Consider the following 22,422-nt stretch of genomic DNA (forward strand, 5'->3'; position numbering starts at 1 on the left):
TAATACACGTCGGTACAAGTAGACCTGGTTTTGATACTCAATATTAATTTGGAAATGGATTTATAATCAATTTTGCTTGGTCCAAGAAATGACGCAATTTATAAGGGATGGTGTCATCTGCATAACCATAAATGATACATATGCAGGCTGTGTGACTGTATGATCATTATATGGTCACATAGACACAGTTGTGTTTCCTTAAACCAAACACACATTTTGAAATATTTTCACTGAGTTTAATAATAATAATAATAGATTGCATTTATATAGCGACGCTCAAAGCGCTTTACAGTTCCACTATTCATTCACACACTGGTGGAGACAAGCTACAGTTGTAGCCAAAGCTGCCCTGGGGCAGACTGACAGCAGCGAAGCTGCCATATCGCACCATCGGCCCCTCTGGCCAACACCAGTAGGCGGTAGGTGAAGTGTCTTGTACAAAGACACAACAACCGAGACAGACAGAATAGGGGATCGAACTGGCAACCTTCCGGTCAGAAGATGAGCTTCCCAACCCCCTGAACCATGGTTGCCCCTGCAAGCTAAAGTCAAATAAAAGAAAAGGTAACACTCGAGTTACAAAACTAGTTGTATGTTTTTAGTCATAAACACGCACAACTAGATTTTTCCTTATTTGCCTCTGAGGTATCTGAATATTCATGTCATTGAAAGGCATGGCACACTGACTGATGGTCTTGGCTTTCTTTTTTTAGCTTTGTGCTGTTTAAAATTGTGATTTTTGTGCTAGTGTGCAGGAGCACGCAGGTGGCATGAAGTGATCGAACTCATAGCAGCTATATATCTGAATGGGTTGGTGAGTGTCACCTGAGCCCCCCCGTATTTCATACTGGGATTATCACTGGTTGGTCGCTGTTTGCCTGAGGATTAAAACATCGTGCTTTACAAGCCTTTAAAGCTGTCGACAACAGGTCTATTTATGAATGAGCAGTCAAAGTGAAACTAGGCTTATGTAATGTCATTCTGTGCTGTTTTACTGGCCAGTTTGTACATCTGTCTTGCATAAAAGGGGACATAAGCTGTAAATCTGCTTGACCCCCCCACCCTGTAACCACTTTCAAATTCAACCCTGTTGAAGTAAATTCCCATGCATATCCAACCCCTCATAATCCCATGATATAAAAGCTTGACTGTAACAAAGCAAAAGAGTATCTTATTGTCTTTCCTTTTTTTTCCTATTGAGGGAAAGAGAAGAGCCCTGCCTTTGCAAGACGTGAATGCTAACAGCTTTGCTCCCGGCATATTTGTGTAAAAGAGTGAGAAAATAGCTAGGGAGGACTTTGAAGGTATCATTCACACTGCCTAACAAAGGAAACAAACTGCAACGTTCATTTTGTGACAAAAAGATTAATGGCACTAAGAATGGGATTGTTTTTAGATCGAAACATGAAAAAAAAACCCCCACATCAGACGATATTAGTTGTACCATCAAACCAAGTTTATATACTTAAACTATACAGGCTTTGTAAATGATAATTGCCTTAAAACAAGGACGGGGGGTTCTCATCCGTGCATAACTCATCAGAAGCTATTAACGATGGCTGTCATTAAAATTCGCTTCATCTGATGTCACATTTTACGGCTGTGATATCTGGAATATTGTGTGCATAGGGACATGCTTGCTGCTGGCTGCCGGCAGCCTGGTTGGGTCTGTGCAGGCATCAGTTGCGAGTGTCTCGCCTGTCTAAGGTCATCTCGTCAAAAGCCATGGGCTCAGTCAGAGCCGGGGGCCGTGCTGGCTCAATCCATAAGTGATTTTTTTTGTGTTTGTGTGGGTGACAGGTGGTGTGAGGAAAACTCGATAACCCTGAAAAATATGTTGATATCATGTAACAAAAGATTTTACAGCCTGTATAGCCATATTATTTTACTCGTTCATTCACTGCAATAAATGTCAGTTTGAGCTGCAATAATTTACAGAAAGATCTGCATGAAATGCAATGAATGCCTCATTTAATTGCTTTATTTTTAGTAATGAATATCCATCTTTTTTGCAGTTAATCCAAAACATTTCATCTAATCACTGTATTCTTATTCTAAAATGATCTTTCACAAAGCATTTACTATAATTGCCAAGGTCTTTGCCATCAATGATTAAGTTTGTAAAATGGGAAAGAAATCATCTGCACCATCTCTCAGCTATGAAATGAAAAGCAATGTTTTATTTAGCAAAAGGAAGAGTAAACAGTGGTTCCGACTACACAGAAAACCATTAAAATCATGTATCTTAAAGTGTTTTAAAATAAAGATAAGTTGACACCAATTAAGGCACTGCACTGCAGAGGCTTCAGCTTCAAGGTGGGGCTGTATAAAGTGTGAAAAAGTGTGTTTACTGAAAAGCAAAGACTAGACATTAAAAAAACAGACCCTAAAATCAATGGGCAGTCTCATTCTAATACAGTGCTACAATGTGACAGGGCATGAACCCAGCTGGGCTTGTAACCGAGCCAAGATTCATTGGTATTCCTCTGGGGTTACTGCTAGGTAAAAGATATCAATAGATGCACATGGCCTTGGTACGTGACTCTGACATGACTTACTGTGTGGGGTCCTATAATTTATTTTGTTTCCAGCATGTGGCTGTTTTTATCCTTTGGGGCAAGACTGTTACACCTTTAACTTATTCCCACATATGGCTCTTGCAGTGGTGACATAACAAAAATAGTCACATTGTCAAACCGATGGCAGGCTAACTGACAGTCCGATCGGGGCAGGAGGGGAGAATGAAATGATTAGGGAGAAAGAAGAAAGTGGGAAATTTTTAAGGCGGAACGGGCTGAAATGTTGACAGGATGGGACGGGGGAGGGGACTGATTGACAGTGTTATAGCTGCACAACAAGCTGGCATGCCCCTTTTTTTTCTCCTCCACCCATCTGTTCGCAAGGATTACTCATAGAGACGGGTGGACAGGAGGAGAGAGGAAGCTGGAGGAAGAGGGCAGGGAGGAGAGGAGATCCATCATCGCAACCTGCGATAACTGAATTCAAACCACTTTTCCATGACTTCTTTTCAGTTAAATAAACTGCTGCGATAATGACTCACTGTTAAAATTATGGCTCACTGCAATATAGTAGAGGGCTCTCATGGGACTATTGAGGTAACAATGATAGTGCCAGAAGGTGGAAACACTGTAGTGATGTGTTATGTAATTGCTGAGTGTGCTCTACTTACTAAGACTATTGCTCCCCAGAATGCTGTATAGCAGTGGCCTGTTGGCTGTGCCACTCACAAGCCATTATATTTGCTGCTCAGTATTTATTTATTTATTTTGTATTTATTTATTTTTTTCCTGTCTTGCAATGCAGATTTACGTTCCTAAGTGGACCTCAGTATTTGCTCAGTATTACAAAAGCAATCACATTCTTTCCAGCCTTCTAACATTTATACATTACTACTTGATAATGACTGTAAAACTCCCTGCACTGTTAATCTGAATGTGTTAATTCGCATCAATGCACCACGCTCCTGTCTGTTTGTGTGTCCTCTGCATGTGCACTGGAGTGTGCTGATTATCAGGTGAGCAGCAGATGATGCCAGGACATGTGGCTGCTATTTATCCAGTCATAAACAATCCCCTGTGTTCAAACAGTTGCTGAGTAATTACACTTACCCGTGCTGGCCTTTTAGGCTGTGGATTTATGGGGACTTTGGCTGTTTTTATTATGTGACCTTAAGGATTTTCCATGTTTACACTTGAATCTGTTCCCAAAAAACCTTTTATAGCACGTGTCTGACCTGTGAATGTCTCAGATAACCATACTACTCTAAACAAAATCAAACTTAAATGATCTGTTATAATAATTTTCATGTCTTGCACTCGAGTAGCTTTACATGATTCACAGTTTCACAGTTCAAAACAATTGTCGAAAATAGGGCACTTCAGCTACTTTCACACTCCTTTTAAACCAGCTGTCTTCTGATTGGCTTCCCCATTGTAAACAAAAGGGTTGACCAGGGTTATGGGTGGTGCTGTGTCCCAGAGATAACCATAGGGATATCTACTCTTACTGACAGCATACAGAGCCAAGAGTAGAAAAAACTGAGCGTTTCGAGCTTGAGCTTTTGGCCCATAGAGTTTACTCGCACATAGGCTAATGGGGTTGTCGTAGCTATTCAGAGGTTACAGCATCCAAAAGGTTTATTCTAGTGTTCTAGGTTTTCTTACTTGTACTTGCTGAGTGTACAGGGAGTGCAGAATTATTAGGCAAATGAGTATTTTGTCCACATCATCCTCTTCATGCATGTTGTCTCACTCCAAGCTGTATAGGCTCGAAAGCCTACTACCAATTAAGCATATTAGGTGATGTGCATCGCTGTAATGAGAAGGGGTGTGGTCTAATGACATCAACACCCTATATCAGGTGTGCATAATTATTAGGCAACGTCCTTTCCTTTGGCAAAATGGGTCAAAAGAAGGACTTGACAGGCTCAGAAAAGTCAAAAAATAGTGAGATATCTTGCAGAGGGATGCAGCAGTCTCAAAATTGCAAAGCTTCTGAAGCGTGATCATCGAACAATCAAGCGTTTCATTCAAAATAGTCAACAGGGTTGCAAGAAGCGTGTGGAAAAACCAAGGCGCAAAATAACTGCCCATGAACTGAGAAAAGTCAAGCGTGCAGCTGCCAAGATGCCACTTGCCACCAGTTTGGCCATATTTCAGAGCTGCAACATCACTGGAGTGCCCAAAAGCACAAAGTGTGCAATACTCAGAGACATGGCCAAGGTAAGAAAGGCTGAAAGACGACCACCACTGAACAAGACACACAAGCTGAAACATCAAGACTGGGCCAAGAAATATCTCAAGACTGGTTTTTCTAAGGTTTTATGGACTGATGAAATGAGAGTGAGTCTTGATGGGCCAGATGGATGGGCCCGTGGCTGGATTGGTAAAGGGCAGAGAGCTCCAGTCCGACTCAGACGCCAGCAAGGTGGAGGTGGAGTACTGGTTTGGGCTGGTATCATCAAAGATGAGCTTGTGGGGCCTTTTCAGGTTGAGGATGGAGTCAAGCTCAACTCCCAGTCCTACTGCCAGTTTCTGGAAGACACCTTCTTCAAGCAGTGGTACAGGAAGAAGTCTGCATCCTTCAAGAAAAACATGATTTTCATGCAGGACAATGCTCCATCACACGCGTCCAAGTACTCCACAGTGTGGCTGGCAAGAAAGGGTATAAAAGAAGAAAAACTAATGACATGGCCACCTTGTTCACCTGATCTGAACCCCATTGAGAACCTGTGGTCCATCATCAAATGTGAGATTTACAAGGAGGGAAAACAGTACACCTCTCTGAACAGTGTCTGGGAGGCTGTGGTTGCTGCTGCACGCAATGTTGATGGTGAACAGATCAAAACACTGACAGAATCCATGGATGGCAGGCTTTTGAGTGTCCTTGCAAAGAAAGGTGGCTATATTGGTCGCTGATTTGTTTTTGTTTTGTTTTTGAATGTCAGAAATGTATATTTGTGAATGTGGAGATGTTATATTGGTTTCACTGGTAAAAATAAATAATTGAAATGGGTATATATTTGTTTTTTGTTAAGTTGCCTAATAATTATGCACAGTAATAGTCACCTGCACACACAGATATCCCCCTAAAATAGCTAAAACTAAAAACAAACTAAAAACTACTTCCAAAAACATTCAGCTTTGATATTAATGAGTTTTTTGGGTTCATTGAGAACATGGTTGTTGTTCAATAATAAAATTATTTCTCAAAAATACAACTTGCCTAATAATTCTGCACTCCCTGTATACACTGCAGATACAAACAGGGCAGAGCCAAGACTGCAAAGGGTATCAGTCACTGCCAGCTGTGAGTCATGCTCAACACTCAGCACTTTTCATCTATGCTAACTGACCTTTTTATTTGAAGTACAGCCAGGGATTGAGCCGCTTATAAAGTTCATAAAATGATCTGTCATGTGTATGTACAAATTATATTTGTAGGTCTGTTAGAGTCATACATTCGAGTAATATATACGTCTGTCAGAAAGGAAAAAAATATGTATTTAGCGTATAATTGCAACCAAGTGGAGTTTATGGCTTTGCAAAAACTGCAGTAGCTCCTTGAAGTGATACTAACCGTAACACAATGGGAGCATATTACTAAGACGAAAATATAAAAAGAAATGCCAACTGAAAAAAAGCACTAGAACAGACATGCCATCAGCAAAAACTGGGGCTGGGGTATTCGAAGAAGAAGCTGGCTGACACATTCAGTAACATCATTGTGCACACGTAGCATGTAGCTGCAGTAGCATTACAAGTGAATAAGAGCAAAGCATAAGCACGTTTTATAGTCACTGAACCTGGGTGACCCTCTTCTTCTACTCTATAGGTAGAAGCATTATTCTCTCAGTTATACACATAGACAATTAGAATAACTGAGGAAATTTAAAATCAACATTTCAAAAGATGTTTCACAATTGTTAAGAAAATGATGTGAACAAGCAGCCACTTGCTCAACCTGTTCTCAGAGAAGAGTAACACAAACAGATTTTTGAATCACATTTACAGAAGAAGAATGGGTCAGCATCCCGAGAATGTCACATGTCACTCACATTGGAATAACCGGAACCAACCATCATTCAGACTCACAATTTCATCATATATATAGAACTCGTTCAGACTGCTGTCTCCTCTCATGCTGCCATATCATCAACTACATAATGACATAATCTTAGCTACCCATTAATGGCTTAAACCTCTCCCTATATAATGATTTTTTACATCTCTATGCTACTTTTAAATTCAATAATATATCACTCATTAAAGAGAGAACAATGTAAATTGGCACATCGTGGAGAAAATGTAGTCAAGCAGTCAAAATATACTCAGAAGCAATCTCTGACTCACCTCCGAGGATTTATTCTCAGCTGCTGTTTGTCTTCAACGGATATTTCAACCTGAAAAAACAAGACGAAAATGACTATAAATAAGGAGTTTACCTCAGATTAGAAATACTATAAATAATTAACGTCTAAGCATTCATGGGGAATGACGCTGACTCCTTTGACATTATGTAGCAAGGGTGCTTTTACTGCATAATATTTGGCAAAGAAATTATAAGTCTATTTAAAGTCTATCACAGCTTCCATTTATGCCAACTCAGACCAGAAACCTAATCAGCATCATGTTAGAGGGAAGGATTTGGAGTTAAAAGACGTGTTCACTGCTCTCAAAAAAGACCTTGGATTTCAAAAAGACTCAGAAGCTTCAATTAACTAAATACACTTGGCAAACGCTTATTTAGACCTCTTTGATTCATTCATTGCACAAGGCCAGTGTTACCCACCAGCACTACATAAATACGTGGGCACCTCCACTTATCTCTCCAGGGAAAACCCAGTAAATGACTGCATATTGCTGAACACAAGGACCTCAATCAATAACCAAAATCTCTCCTGTCATTTTTATTACTTTTATCTCCAGTAGGGACACACGCACAATGAAAGGTTACCCACCACCATACACGCACTTGCACGCAGCGACCTCTGCTTCCCCCAAACGGGCGTCCCTTCGTGACCGTGAATGCATTATCATAATCTCCTGAGAGACTCCATTCATCTCATATTAGCAAAACAAATGTGACAGACAAAGGACGGTGGCACATTTGGACGTGAAGCCATTAAAACTGTAGTTAGCTCAGATGGGAAAGATGGTGAGTCATGCAATAAAGCGAGGTTGAGCTGTTTGAATTTACTAGATGATGTAAAAAGATGAGAAAGGGTTCTTGATCTATTACTTAGATGCTATCACTTAGAGGAAGAACCTGGATGTTCCAGCCTAAGCCCAAAATGTGATCTGAAGGAAGTCAACAATAAAAAAAGGAAGGCAGTTTGTTGTTGTATAACCTCACCTTATAATTAAACAAACCCTGCATCGATTTCATCTTAATGAAGACGACTGAAAGTGCATTGATTTAAATGTGTCAGGATAAGCTGAATGAATTTTTCATTGTGAACTGATCTGATCCGATTTGAACTGAGCTGCATTGATCTTATCTCAGCTGAGTTGAAACAAATTGAACTGAGACAAAAGGGGGCACAGATCAGGGAAAGAGGAAGAAACAGTGTGAGATGTTAATGAATGGAGGCAGGAATGTAGCAAGACTTATAAAAAAAAAGGCAGAGCGAGGACGATGAGGGGGAAAGAGTGCTTTAAGAGAAAGAGAAGAAGAACAAACATTAAAAAATGAAGAGAGAGCGGGAATCAGAAGCATCCATTTTTAATCGGCAAATCTAAAAGCGCTTCATCATCTTAGCGCAAGGAGGGGGATGGAGAGAGATACACATATAGTATAAAAGGAGAGGAGAGGAGAGCTGGGAGGTGCTACAAGAGCAAAGCTAGCAGAGCTGACCCCATGCTCTAGCAGGTTGCCATGGAGACAAAAAAGAGACATGCAGAGAAGAATAAAGAATACAGTTTCCCTTTCAAGAAAACACTTAAACATATGGGGATCAAACCAAACTATAGTAAAACTTTGGGGGTGCATGTAGGTTTGTGTTCAAACAGTCAACTTAGCATAAAGTAAATCTGGTTTCAATAGCTTCATAAATTGGGTGTAAAAATAATGATTATTTGTGAGACCTGGGTTAAGGAGATGGATGGATAGATGGATGGCTCCTTTCAGTGTGGAGCCAGCTGACATACATAGCCAAAACATAAGATCAACTTGGCTCAAACAGAAACACGATTGCTTGTAAAGGTAAAAAAAAACAAACAAAAGAAAGAAAAAAATAGAAATAGAAAATTCAATAGAACATTAAATAAATCAGAACCTGTAATTTAGAATAATTTGTTAAAAGAGGTTTCAATATCACCTGTCAACAAGAAAAGAAAACCCCCCAAAAAGCAGAAACTAGAAGATCCTTGTCAGAGCAGCAGATGTACTAGTTAGAAATATTTGAACAGAATTAAGACAAAAAAGTTAAATTAACATCTCAATACATAAAACAGGGATTTCTAAATTTTCAAATGTTTAACCAGCTGCTTGCAGTCTTCCTTTTCCATCGTTTCCACCAAAATCCATAGCCAAAGAATATATAACCGCATCAGTAATTTCAATGCACCATTTGCTTTTCCTTTCACATGAATGAGCGATCCCACGATGCTGGGTTGAGTTTTTTGTTTTCTTAAACACATCACCAGCTGCTAACATCTCATCCTCGCATACCTTTGTAGCCTGGTTTTACTCAACAGAGTGATTTTACCTCAAGTGGTGTAACAAGTTTGTTGTTTCCACCTTTAGCAGTTTTCTTGAATATTTTGAAATGTACTGTGCTTTGTTTGAGGTTATTGACCAAATTCCCTTTTCCTTACTCCTGTAAGAAAAATCTGTATTTTTCACATTCACATTGTTGTTTATCTTTTAATTTCTGTGATTTGCCAAAATTTGTTTTCTCCAGGTGCTTCACTGACTTCATTTTAAACAAATGGGAATTATTTTAAAACCCAGGACAAGAGACAAGTTACCTCACACACAGAACAAAGTCTTAAGTAAACATTTTCACTTCACCTTGAGAAGAATTCATGAAGTAGAAACAGATCTGATCTCAAAGAAACTAAAATAACTCTGTGACAACAGTATGTATGTGAACTGTAAGCTCCGATGATGAAGGCCACTGTTTCTCTACGTATGTGCTTACACCAACTAAACTGTGATCACCATTCTGGATTATTAAAGTCATATATGTGCCAAGGCCTGGTGAAATACCGCTTTGATTTATTATCTAGCTCCTGTTTCAATTAGCCTTCTGAGTTTATGAATCCACCGGGAGCCAGTAAACTGCAAGCATCTAAATGTATCGGTGTGTGGATTTTTCATCCTGTGATAGAATAACTGACCCCAGGCATGAATAGAAATTGTGAGTGTGGGCTGTAATCCCTTAGGCCAAGAGGGCCAGAGCAATCAGCGATGGTGGCAGCTGCCTGAAAAGCACACTTAACACATGCCCTGACTGCCTGGCCTCTTCACTCCCTACCTTTAAAGTAGTGAAATATTGTGTCCAGACAAGTGTGCCATCAAGTCTTACTCGCTTGCATTTGATCTCCACACACCATCTGACTTGAAGCCAGAGTGGGAGCAGCAAATACAGGCTTTCGGTCCCACAACAACAATAAGAAAGAGTTGCAGGTATTTGCGACCATGTTTTGGTTTCATTGTGAAATGAGAAGAAAAAAAAAACAACAAAAAACGAGTGCTTCCATTGGATGTAGCACCCGAACAGTGACAAATGTCTATCTATAGATGCTTTTTTTGTGCACTTTTTCAGACATACCATCTGTGCGTAATGACATTTTGCTGTGATTGTTTACTACCGTGATTGTGCCCATGCACATCAGTCTACATGTTCCTTTAGAGACAGAAAATGACAAATGACCTTATTAAGATGCTAGCCTGGTTGGGTTCAGTGGACCGATTCATAGTGTTGTATAGATGTATAGCTCCCTTGGGCAAAGAGAAATTAAAACTGTATTAGATTTTTTTTTTTTAAGCAAATCCCACCATTAATACAAGTACTGCAGTTTAAATGTTGAAGATACCACCAGTTCCTGTCAGGCTGAACCTCTTTCAGTTTACAGCTTATGCAGTCCAGACAGATGGAAATTATATAATGGTATTTCTTATGATCCGGCTACATTAAAAAAGGCCACAAGTCAGTGTCAGTTTGACCTTTCAGACTGCTTTTGAAGCCTCCCCCACAACAATTTAAACCCATACATTCCCTTGTAATGGTTGTGTGTGTGCTAGAGACACAGACTGAAAGGGAGGGTTGGTTACCATGACTGTTCTAAGGGGTTTTTAATTTTAACAGTCTGTGAGCATCCTTCAGATGACAGACAGCACACATAGTCCAGTCCCACACAGAAAAGGGCCGCCAAAGAGGAGCTGGTTTTAATCAGAGAGATTTATAACCTCCCGCAAGTTTATTTCTTCCTTCAGAGGTTAAAGAGGCAGTTCTCCAATCTGTGCTTTTCCCACTCGACACCGCACAGCGCACTCAATGGAGTCATCAAGAATGTCAAACATACACACAGAGACGGAGGAGAAAGAAAGATAAATCAAGATTAAAGAACAGCAGGAAGCAGCTTTTTAGTTTCATTGGCTGATTCTCTACTGAGCTTTCTGCAGCTGGGTGATGCATACTGTAAAAAAAGAAATCCAGGTATGAGCTCTCTGGGGATTGATCCAATCAACAAACTCATCTCAAAGTCCCAGCAGAAGGATGAAAGCACGAGTGAAGCAGGGAGGGAGTAAAAACGTGTTTGGAGCAGCAGAAGAAGAAACAGGCCGACTGTAGGGAAAGAAATGATGTGCAAGATGAGCCAATGAGCCAAAACTGGTGTAGATGAAATACTCTGACTCTGATTTAACAGTCAAGTCACAGTAAGAGGGTTGTAAGTGTCTGGATTCCTGCAGGCTTTATATGGAAATGCTCATTTGGGCTGTAAAACTTAATTTAACATAAACATGCACTCCTACCCCTAAAGCTTTAACATTTTACTTCCTTCACAGGCCACAGATCTATGCAATTAAGCACCTTGTTTGAGTTTACTATTCAGTGACACTCCACAAGAGATAACAGCTGCTCTATCAATCTGACAAGAATCTTATGATGTCCTAAATTAACTATTATTACAGATTTCAATAACAAACTTAGAACATGAAAGCAAAGACCACACTGCAAAAATCTTTATCTACAGGAGTTTTTAGACTGCAGGACTTTTTTCATAATCCATGTTATTGCTGAGGGATTTGCCTTTTTTGGTGTGAAACTGAAGAACTACATTTGTTGTGGTCTTTTATGGTCTAGCAGGCTATGTGCTCTCCCAGCACGGTCGACACTTAAGTGCTTACACTAAGTGTTCTAACCAAGCGGCAACATCGGGGCTGAATGAAACCAACATGGTGGTTTGTTTATTTGTCACTTAAAACTGACTTCACATAAACTAATCTTTTCTGTTAAAAGGCCCAAACATAGCATAGATCAGAATATTTATGAAAAATAAATGTGGTTATAGCGTTGTACAAAATATAGTTTTCATCTCTCAATCGAAATTTCCTTTCATAACAACTTTTTATTTTTCAGCTACATATGTCTTATATAAGTTATGCATTATTTTTGATGGGCATGTCTGTGCTGACCACTGTTTGTCTACTACAGTAGGTGTCCATTCAATCAAACTGATCTGTCAATGAGCCGTAGGTTTGAGTACCAACTTAAATGGTAAATGGGCTGGTACTTATATAACACCTTTGTTCTCAAATTGAGACCAAAAAAGCACTTCCTAATAAAAGTCTCATTTGCACAGACTCACACATGGATGCATCGGGCTCAATTGAACATTCAGTAAGAATACTTCAACATGTAGATGGAAGAAGTCGATGGATCAATCTACCAACCTTGGTAGATGATCCACTGCCATTCCTAAAGTACCGTTTCACACTAAATCAGCTGGTTCCAAACCTCAGAGCACACCGGGGTTAGAGGAATAAAGACAGCGAGGGGATGTGTGGTCACTCCTGTGACATGTTGAAACCAAACAAACACGTGGGTCAATGGTGGCGGTGGCAAACCAAAAACTGATATGTCAGGTGTGGTTACACTTTTCAAAACTCAGTGCAGAAAATGCTTTCTTTAACATCTTTATTGCAGAATGTAAAGCTGGGTATGGCAACGCATCCAACCTGAAGAAAACCCTGGTAAAACCCAAAATACAACTAAAAGCTGAGTGTACTGGATTTGAAGCTAAATTCATTGACACGCATGCTAACTTCAGTCTACCTGTTCTCTAGCATAGATCAAGCTGAGCCCCTATCATAAACAAACATGTTATGTCAGATAGTATGTCTGAAACCTTAACATTTAACTCTAATCGGTAATCAAATACCATGTAAAATTATAACATATTATCACTGTAAGAGTCATGTCAACATCACAGACCTTTTTCAGGCAGTTTCCTTTGAAAGTACTAGTACCGGATTTTGTTACTTTTATATTTAAAACAAATTCCACACCAAATCCTTCTGTGCTGTTACTTTCTGGAGCATTTTGGATCTGCTGTTTCATTCATTGTATCAAAAATACTATTTAAGAAGTCAGTGCTCCGCTTTCTGGTCAGTAAAATTTTTGTATTATTTTATCCACGTCTGCACTAATTAGCAAGTATCTTTATCTGCGCATCTTGCTAACCAAGTTGGTTATATCCACTCCAAATACGGTTAGTTCACACTCAACAAATTGCAATATTAGAGCTTCAAAACAGCACTCCACACCCATCTTTTATATCTTTTACAGTATATGGGTCACACACATGTATAAATAACCTTAAACCACCATTTAAAAAAACTTGTGTAAACGTTAACAAAAGGCTGAAAATTTGAACAACAGCTCTTAATGTAGGGCTTAAAAAACACACAAACACAAGAGTACTGGGTTGACAGTGAAGTTGGGGCTATTAAGCCTGCATGCAACTAAAGAAATAGAACACCATTTTCACTGGCATACCAACAAATGACCAGCTTTAATCAATTCAGCATACATTAGAGCTAATATATAATGATATATTGAAGGTTATATAGTTCTTGGGGTAGGCCCCACTACACAAACACAGCCTTCATCACAAGTAAAGCAGCGCAGTAAAAGAGCTGCACATTTGTATTGAAAGAGACCTTTTAGTCACCCTTTCTGGTGAATGAGGCACAGGTCTAAACCAGTATTGGACATTGTGAGAACAATTTGGTTTCAAAATATCTTGAATATGCATTACAGTATGACTGCTATAAAAAACTAGGCCGCACAGAGCTTTAACTAGTGTTGCCATAGAGAGTGTCAAACAGAGTAGCATATGAAAACTTAACAGAGTAGGATGCAACACGTCAGAAACATGCTGAAAAAAGTCCATACAGCCAGAACCCCGGAGACCCTCTTAACGAAAGCAACAACACAAAAGGGATGTAAGGAAAAGCAAAGATGGAGACAGATGTAGAACTAAGCAATGAGAGTGAAAACGAGTGGAGGACACTGAGAAACAGAACGGTGGAAATGAGAGTGTGAGGAACAAAAGGCTTGTTTAAAAAAGGGTGAGCAAACAGCAGAGGTATATGGCCCTATAGGACGCCTTGGAGACATCTAATATTGACTGCACGTCTTCCACCTCACACAGAAAAAGGCAGAAGAAGAACAGATGAGGATTGAGGCCTCCTAATATTAGTAACAGAAGTGGAGAGGGATTTCTCTAAGTGATCTCATTAATTTAGAACTCCTCAAATACAAAAAAAAAAGTTCTCAGGCTTAAAGCTGTGATGAGGAAGTGAGAAGCTCATACAAAGGCTTTCTGTGTCAGCAAAGTGCAGATCTGCCTGGCAGTGTGCTGTAACCAAGAGATTAAAGCAAATGGGATATCACTTTTTCCCTTTGGTTTAAGACAGGCACCGCATGAAGACTGATGCTTGATTGTAGCTTTATCAGACTAAGAAGCACATTTCTCCCTCTCCTGTCAGTCTTACTCCAGACAAACGAACACCTTGGAGGAACAGCCATCCTGCACAGGAGACTCTAGCTCCTGTTTATTAGTGTGTTTATTAGGATGTGCTTACTGAAAGCACAGCAGGTGTGGTATTCATACATGTGCCCTAGCATTATGTTATGAATGATTTTTCTAGTTAAAAATAAAAATATTAAGCACCTATTTTTTAACCTATTCTTTTCCATTTATGTTACATAGTCAGTGTAATGAGGCAATGTTAAAAAGGATTATGTTCAAGGACTAAATACCCGTGGCTAAGTGCTTTAAAAGGCCACTTCAGGGATCTGAACAGTGACTAAATAAGATTTGAAAACACTCAATCAAGCTGTGGCTTAGCTATTAATTAATTGTTTATTTAAGATATCAGCCCAGCCTATATCTTATTGGAACGATAATGTCCTTTAAAAAGTCGATATGCCAGCCAGGCCTCATGAACGTTTGTGAAATACTCACAAAGAGAATTCTATGCGGATTTTTTTTGCATGTTTGTTTACAATTTTTACATTTTTTAATGCAATATAGAACATATTTTATGTTAGGTACATTTAAAAAGTATGTGACAGGCATTTTATTTTAAATGAACCTTCAATATTTTTGTAAAGGTAATCAACTCATATGTGGAGTTCCTCAGGGCTCCATGCTGGAACCTATTCTGTTTTTAATATATATTTTTCCTTTAAGATAATACAGCAGTTTCCTGATGTAAAAAGATTTATCTTATCATCTTTTTGCTGACAACATTCAGCTAAACCATTCATTTAAGCCTTCTGAAGTTAATAAGCTCTCCGCTCTGATTGACTGTTTAACCAACATTAAACAATGGTTGAACAACAATTGCTTACAGCTAAACCCAGACAAAACAGAAACTTTGATTATTGCACCAGACAGCGCAATACCTGATATTAAACAGTGACTGGGTGATTTAGGTTCCTCACAGAAGCATAACCTTAGAAATCTAGGTGTTATTTTTGATGAAGCTTTTTCTTTGGAGGAACATTTAAATCAGATATTAAGAACCTGTTTTTCTCAATTGAGGAACATTTCAAAACTTAGATCCATCGTGTCAACAAGTGAACTTGAGATGATAATCCATGCTTTTATCTCTACAAGACTCGACTACTGTAACAGTCTGTTTACTTGTCTAAACAAGAAAGGGCTAGCTCATCTAAAGGTTGTTCAAAAGTCTGCAGTGAGGCTACTGACCCGTTTGAACAAGGGAGCTCACATGACCCCTGTTTTAAAGTCGCTACACTGGCTACCAATCAGATTTAGGTTTGTCTTTCTGTGAACCCCTCTTTCCGGGGAAAGCTCTAAAATGTGTACTTGAGCTCCATATCACTCTCACTGAACAAGAACAAAGCAGGGGGATATCTAAGCAGCAGCAGAGCTTTGCCATAAACGCATTAACATGTTTGTCTGTTTTTCTTCTGCATTTCGAAGTGCTATATTTGTTTATTGGCCATGGGGTCAAATAAATCTCAGTTGCCGCTCGCAAGGCTTTCAGTTCTGTGGCTCTCGGCTTTGTTAATGTGACAACGTTGTCTGGGATAACAAAGGAAGGCTAATGTGCAAATTTGCCTGACGCCTTCCTATTATCTGACAGCCATGAGTCATGCCCTCACCTGTGCAGAAAATTATGACGCTTGGTATAACTTATTTGGATGCTTTCATGGTTCAGTGATACAGTGATGCTGTTGTTTCCTTGCTGCAGTGTGCAGGACCACTGTTGCATGAACTGGACACAGATGATTCCATACAGTGCATACACTTGGCTCACACACACCGCAAACCTCCTTTATTTGGTTCCTACCTTTGCCTTGATTTTGATTAAACAAATTCTTAATCAAACAACATTGATCTAAAGTCAAATTCTAGCACACAAAATAAACCAGACAGCAAACATCAGTCTGAGACCTACAAACCTATCAAAGATTGGCAGGTTTGAAACAGGCTAATATCACACTTCTGCCATCATTTGGATAAAGCTGTTAAGGTATTTTGATACATTTGTGACACTGTAGATAGTAGACTGTGTCTGTGTCCCAGTAGCCTCATTCTTTGACACCAATCTCAGTACTATTGGGGACTTGCTATATCTATCTTTTAACACCTTTCCATGGCTTATGGAGGAGATTTAAAGATTTCATGTGTTGTTTCTTTCACTTCTCCAAACCTCTTATCATTCCTCATAAGACTAGCAAAAACCTCGTTTTGGGCCAGGTCTACAAATCTGTCCATTCCAGCAAATCATCAGCACTGTGACTATAAAAGGCAGCTGTGCTGCTAAAAAAAGCAAATGGTCCAGTAAAATGGAAACATGGGCATAGCAGGAGTAATGACAAGTCACAAGCACGATTAACACCATTGTTGAACTGTGTCGAGCTAGGCATGGTTTAATAATATTCATGACTTGTATTCTCAGTATTCTATAGTGTAGTTTGTTTTTGTATTTCACCATGGCCACACATCACGGCTGACTGGTTAGGGTGATATTTTAGGGCTGTTAAATTAAGTAACTTCAGACTGGATACTATGCCACAAAAAAGTAGTTATATCAATAAAGTAGCAAATGGTTTACTGACATTTATGTAAAGATGCCAGTTTTTACATAGTGATGAATCCACGCAAGCAAAGTGCACTTAGTCTGTTAAGCATTTTAGCATCTTTGAGCACACTGCTTTGGATTTACATTGGAAAATTTGTGTGAAACAGTTGATGAAAACTTTAAAAAGTATTAGTACTATTTGAGCACAATTACTTAAATAATACTGCCACACTGCAGTAATTCAAATAACCCCTCATTACAACCAAGGTATGCAGAATACTATAATTTTATTGTAACAGTTTGGGCCTGTTAGTACCAACTGAACATCTTTTAAATATCATACTTTGCCAATAGACAGAATAAAACATGGACCTAGCTTCCTTGTCGGAAGAAAAGGAGCTATAGAAGTCTGTGTTGTCCTGTGAAAACACTTTCCTGATGAGTTTATGGGCTTAGTCACTTGTTTGGCCGAGATCAATAACACCAGGGAAAACTAGGACTACTGGACTTAGCAAAGTAGCAGACCCCAGCAGCATGCTGTCAGCACATCTCACATAACACACACACAAAGAAGCAGAGATTATTCAGTTCTGCCCACGGGGCTTCACTGCCTTGTTGGAGAGTGGAGCTGAGCCCATGGTAGGCGAGACAGCATGGACCCAGCTGTAAAAGAGAGGCTGTAGCTATCTCTATAGAATGACCCTAGTCAGCAGTTTAGTACTACTAAAAACAGATGCTGTCAGAACTAATGAGTGTAGCTCGCAGCATTGCAGCTCAGGGTTTACATTGGGACAGTCCACAACAGAATGCCTTCTATTTACTAGTTGTTTGTAATCCTGATATAATACTTTGTTCAAAAGAGAAATAACTAAAACAGTGTGTTGTGCAGGAAAGTCCTGCTTTCTCTTGCTCATTGCAATATGGTTGACAATGATAATAACAGCAGGAAAGATTTGGGCAATCAAAGACACACTGAGTTAACCCACTCTACTCAATGCAGTGTTAATGAGGTTGTGAAGGAAACATGGGGCAAAGTGTTCAGCTGCACTGATGCACTCCTGGTCCCTAACCCTAATCCCAGAATCAATACTCTTCATGTCTAGATGTGATTTGAATGCATCCGCAACTAGATGTCCTGATACTTATGGATTTGTGATGCCAGGTCCACATCATCAAACAGAAGGGTGTTAATGAAAATGTCTACATACTAGTATGTGATTATATTTTGAAGTATTAAAAACTAAAAACAAAACAAACATATTCTCAGACAGAGAATAGCAGAACCACTACCCTAATGTGAGCCTGTATCCAGCTACCATTTCACAGAGAGGCAAACAACAGTATATCGCCACCACTTCAAAATGTGCCTCTATAACATGGACGATTGCAAGTGCAAGTGACAAGAGGGGAAAAGCACTCACTAATTCATTATTCAGTGCAGTGTCTTTTAGCCTGGCTTTGATTCACCAAGAAGCAATGCTCCTAAGCAAGGAGATAAGATACATATTTGCATGTTTTTGCATTTCCTGGATGCTACAGTCATAGCTCCTAGGCTGTCTGCAGCATAAACCCCTATGTTGAAGTCAGGAACATTACAGGCTACATCATCATAAACCTGAGCCTACTAAAAACGCATGGCATGAGCTACTGCCTCTTCTCCTCAGAAGCTGCTCTCTGAGGCACAAAATAATTTTTATTTAGATATAACTGGAAATTGCACTTATGAAAATTCATGTCAAATGTGCACAGGAGGATCTGGTGACAGCCTCCAGGGATGGCAGAGGGCAGCCAATGGTTTTTTTGGGCTGTGTTAATTACCCTCTGCGCAGCCTTCCTGTTCTCAGTAGTGGGCCCTGAGTACCAACCACCCCTGAGCATGCTCTCCACTGAGGAGCGGTAGAAGGCCAGCAACAGCTTCTGATCCAGGTTATTCTTCCTCAGGACACAGAGGAAGTAGACCGTCTCTGATGTGCTGAGACACTATCCACTCAAAACACTTCATGACTACAGACATGAGGGCTATAGGTCTCATCAAGGCTGTCGTTTTGGTGATGGGAATGATAGTGGAGGCATTCATATAGGTGGAAACGGTGGAATAGCCTGGTGAGGATCCCTGCCAGTTGGTCTGCGCAGGCTTTAACCACAGCCCCAGCCTCTCACCATCCTCCTGACCTCATGTTTCTAGAAGAACCCTCTTTACTCAGGTTGAGTAAAGAGGGTGTTTAACTGCTCTGCGTTTGAGGCTGCTGTCAGGGGTTGGGGGGGCTCTGGCATTTGTAGTTGATTTGTAGTAGATGAGGGCCTGGTTGGCTCTCCTCACAGGGGTTGTTGTCTGTGAAGAAGCCTCTATCCTCGTCCTGATGACCTCCATGGCCTGTTTGATGCCCAGCCTCATGTTGGCTCTGGCAGTGCTGTACAGAGAACTGTCCCTCCGCCTGAAGGCTGCGTTACGAGTTCTAATCAGAGCCTGTACATCACTCTTCATCCAAGGATTTCGGTTAGGAAAAGCCCAGATGGTTTTGGTCACTGTCATATTATCTACACAGCACTAACTGTAGAAAAGTAAAAGACTGAGTGAAGGTCTCCAGTCTGTCAGATCAAAACAGTCCTGTAGCTGGAGGAGAGCATCATCTGGTCACGTTTTAATGACCTGGGTACTTGGAGGGGTTTGTTTCCTGAGGGGGGTGTAGGCAGGGATGAGGACCAGAGAGTGGTGTTCAGATTGTCCTAGGGCGGGAGCCATGTTGCTCTGTAGACCTGCTCGTTGTTACTGTACACATGGCCCAGTGTCCTGTAAAACATACCTTGTCCCCAGCAACAATATGAACATCCTCCGGGTGTGTGGTTGAGTGCTGAGTTAACGTTAGCATTGGGGGGGGGGGGGGGGATGTAAATAATGATAACTATGGCTACTGTCAGCTTGCGAGGTAGATAGAAGGGCCTGCATTGAATGACCAGGCCTTTAGGTCTGGTGAGCAGTGACTGTCTATAATTCTACTGTCATGGCACCAGTCCTGAAGCACATAAGCACAGAGCCAACAACCTCTTCCCTTACGCGAGTCTTTGATGCAGCCCTGGCTGTGTAGGGTCCAGCACGGTAACTCCACTGAGCCATTGGGGATGTTTGGATGGAGCCATGATGGTGGTTTCTGTTGTTATCTTCACAGCTGGACGCGATAGCCAGCTCTGCATCCCTGCTTTTGGTCCCTCTCCCCCGCGCCATGTATATCAATTGCAGGTCCCAACAATAACCCACGGAGTGCCTGGTGGTCTTGCAATCGCAGGTGGGATCCTGTCCATCTCTAAGTGCTCTGTTTCAGAATTTTTTCCAACCTATCCCCTGTATGATATCATAGATAAGGGGCCTACCTATTTGAAGCCCCATCCACCTGCCGTTCAAATCTTTGGTTTGTGAAAGGCAGCCAATGAAAAGAAAGTTGGCTGAAAGGAAGCGGGAAAGGGGGGCTTGTTTCAGACAGATGAACTGAGGAGTTCCATAAAGACTCAGTATGAAATCAGTATGGGTTATTTTAATGGCTATATATATATATATATATATATATATATATATATATATATATAGTGTAGTGTATTTTTTTATATACACTATGTAAAAGACATTTCTCTCACTTTTTATGCCCAGAGGCAAAGACAAAGGTAAAGATGGAGGAGCACAGGCAATGCTGCAATATTTATGAAACACAGGATCCACAATGGTAGGAGCGTGATGTCACAAAGAGTGTTGTATCCTGTCTTTTAATCATAATGAGCTACATCTTAATGTAAGGTACACACTCTTTTAGTCATGCCTTCTTTCAAATAACCAGCTTTGAAAGAAATTATAAACACTGGCAAATGGATAAGGGAATATAACAAAATCCATGAGTATGGTATTAAGGCCATAATAACACCACTGATATGGCACTAGTGGCTGCTATCATTGTTGACCGAAAAAGTGACGGTTAATGTGATCCAACCCTGACAGGACACTCCCTTGTCACCTGATAGCTTGTGTTACCTGCCTATATGAATGTGAACCCAGACGAGCTTACCATGGGAAAAGTACATGATACCGGCTTTAGAAATGTAGCTGGTCTTCCACTTATTGAGGGTCCTTTTGTGGATTGACTATCTTGCAGCTGGTATATCACATAGCTGTAACGGATGCCTGGCTTGAAATAATATATAACAAAGCAACAGTGGTTTCCTGTGCCTTTGCATTTATCACAACCTGGGGTCTTTTATGCTGTCATTTAATAGCTTAAAGGGGAAGAAGGTCTTTATGGTTAAATGCCCCACATGATATACAGCACACACACTTGGACTCTGCCAAAAGCCACATTCTACAACATTTCCATAAAAACTAGAAGCAAAGAAACAAACAAGTAAAAAAAAAAAAAAACAGCCTGCAGCCAGTGAATAAAGGTTAAATAGGCTTTGTGAGTCACAGATCACAGCTGAAAGTGGAGGAGAGATGGAGTGGGTTGTGGGTCAATACCAGCAGTGTGCATACGGTGGGAAAACGCTTGGAAGGACACAAGGGGGAAAAGAATGCTCGGCAAACTGAGAAGTGCAGAGATGTATGCAGTCCCTCCAGTCATGGAAGTAGTTATAGTTTAAATAATGTGGATGCATTCAAATCCCATAATTCATAACGTTACTTTTCTTCTGTTGAGAGAATTACCAAAGGAAGATATGTAACAATATATGACGTATATCAGCTGTAGGAAAAAAGCTTTACATAACTTAAATTAAAATTATTATTTTTTCAACTTAAAAAATTCTGGTACATAGAGATGCACTGAGAGACCGAGCAGAGAACGCAATCGGATGATTTCCAGTGTTCTTAGCCCAGACTGGTGATGATGTCGTAAGGCTTGTACAATGATACAACTAGCAGAGTGCACAGTCACAGAGAAATGTCGTTACCATGGAAGCTCCTCACTGTGAGAGAAGACAGAGTTTGTAACAGCAAACCTAATCACCTTCACCCAGCTGAAAAGCAAAATTTTAAAGAAGTTAAGAGACACAAAGTGGCTAAGGCTAAAGCTACCCAGGGTTCACAGCCAGCCACAAGCCAGCAGCCTCGGTATTAGCAAACGATCAAAGCAGTTTCAAGGAAAATTATGGGAGTGATTGGAAAAGAGTAAAGGATTGATGTCCTGTTATCTGATGAAGTAAAAATTATACTGGAATATGGTGCAAGTCACTAACATGTTTAATATACAAATTTAATTTATATTGATATAAATCTGTTGCACCTTCTTTTATTTGGTATAATATGTCAGGTAAAGGTGGATGTACAGCAGCTCATTTTCATTTAATTTT

The 22,422-nt window shown here is 40.1% G+C and overlaps 1 protein-coding gene across 14 annotated transcripts in view; it reads right to left on the reverse strand.

Moving 5' to 3' along the window:
* The window catches only part of nrcama (neuronal cell adhesion molecule a), a 64,256-nt gene that overhangs the window by 30,133 nt on the left and 11,701 nt on the right, over nucleotides 1-22,422 (reverse strand). For all 14 annotated transcript variants that reach the window (XM_085250963.1, XM_085250969.1, XM_085250973.1 and 11 more), the window contains exon 2: nucleotides 6,873-6,922. The gene's annotated coding sequence lies outside the window, so the exon portion shown is untranslated. The remainder of the gene's footprint in view (nucleotides 1-6,872; nucleotides 6,923-22,422) is intronic.

This window comes from Mchenga conophoros, linkage group LG17, assembly GCF_057382185.1.
Source record: "Mchenga conophoros isolate Kocher_MC1m ecotype Shallow Benthic linkage group LG17, M_conophoros_male_GT1.1, whole genome shotgun sequence".
NCBI lineage: Eukaryota > Metazoa > Chordata > Actinopteri > Cichliformes > Cichlidae > Mchenga > Mchenga conophoros.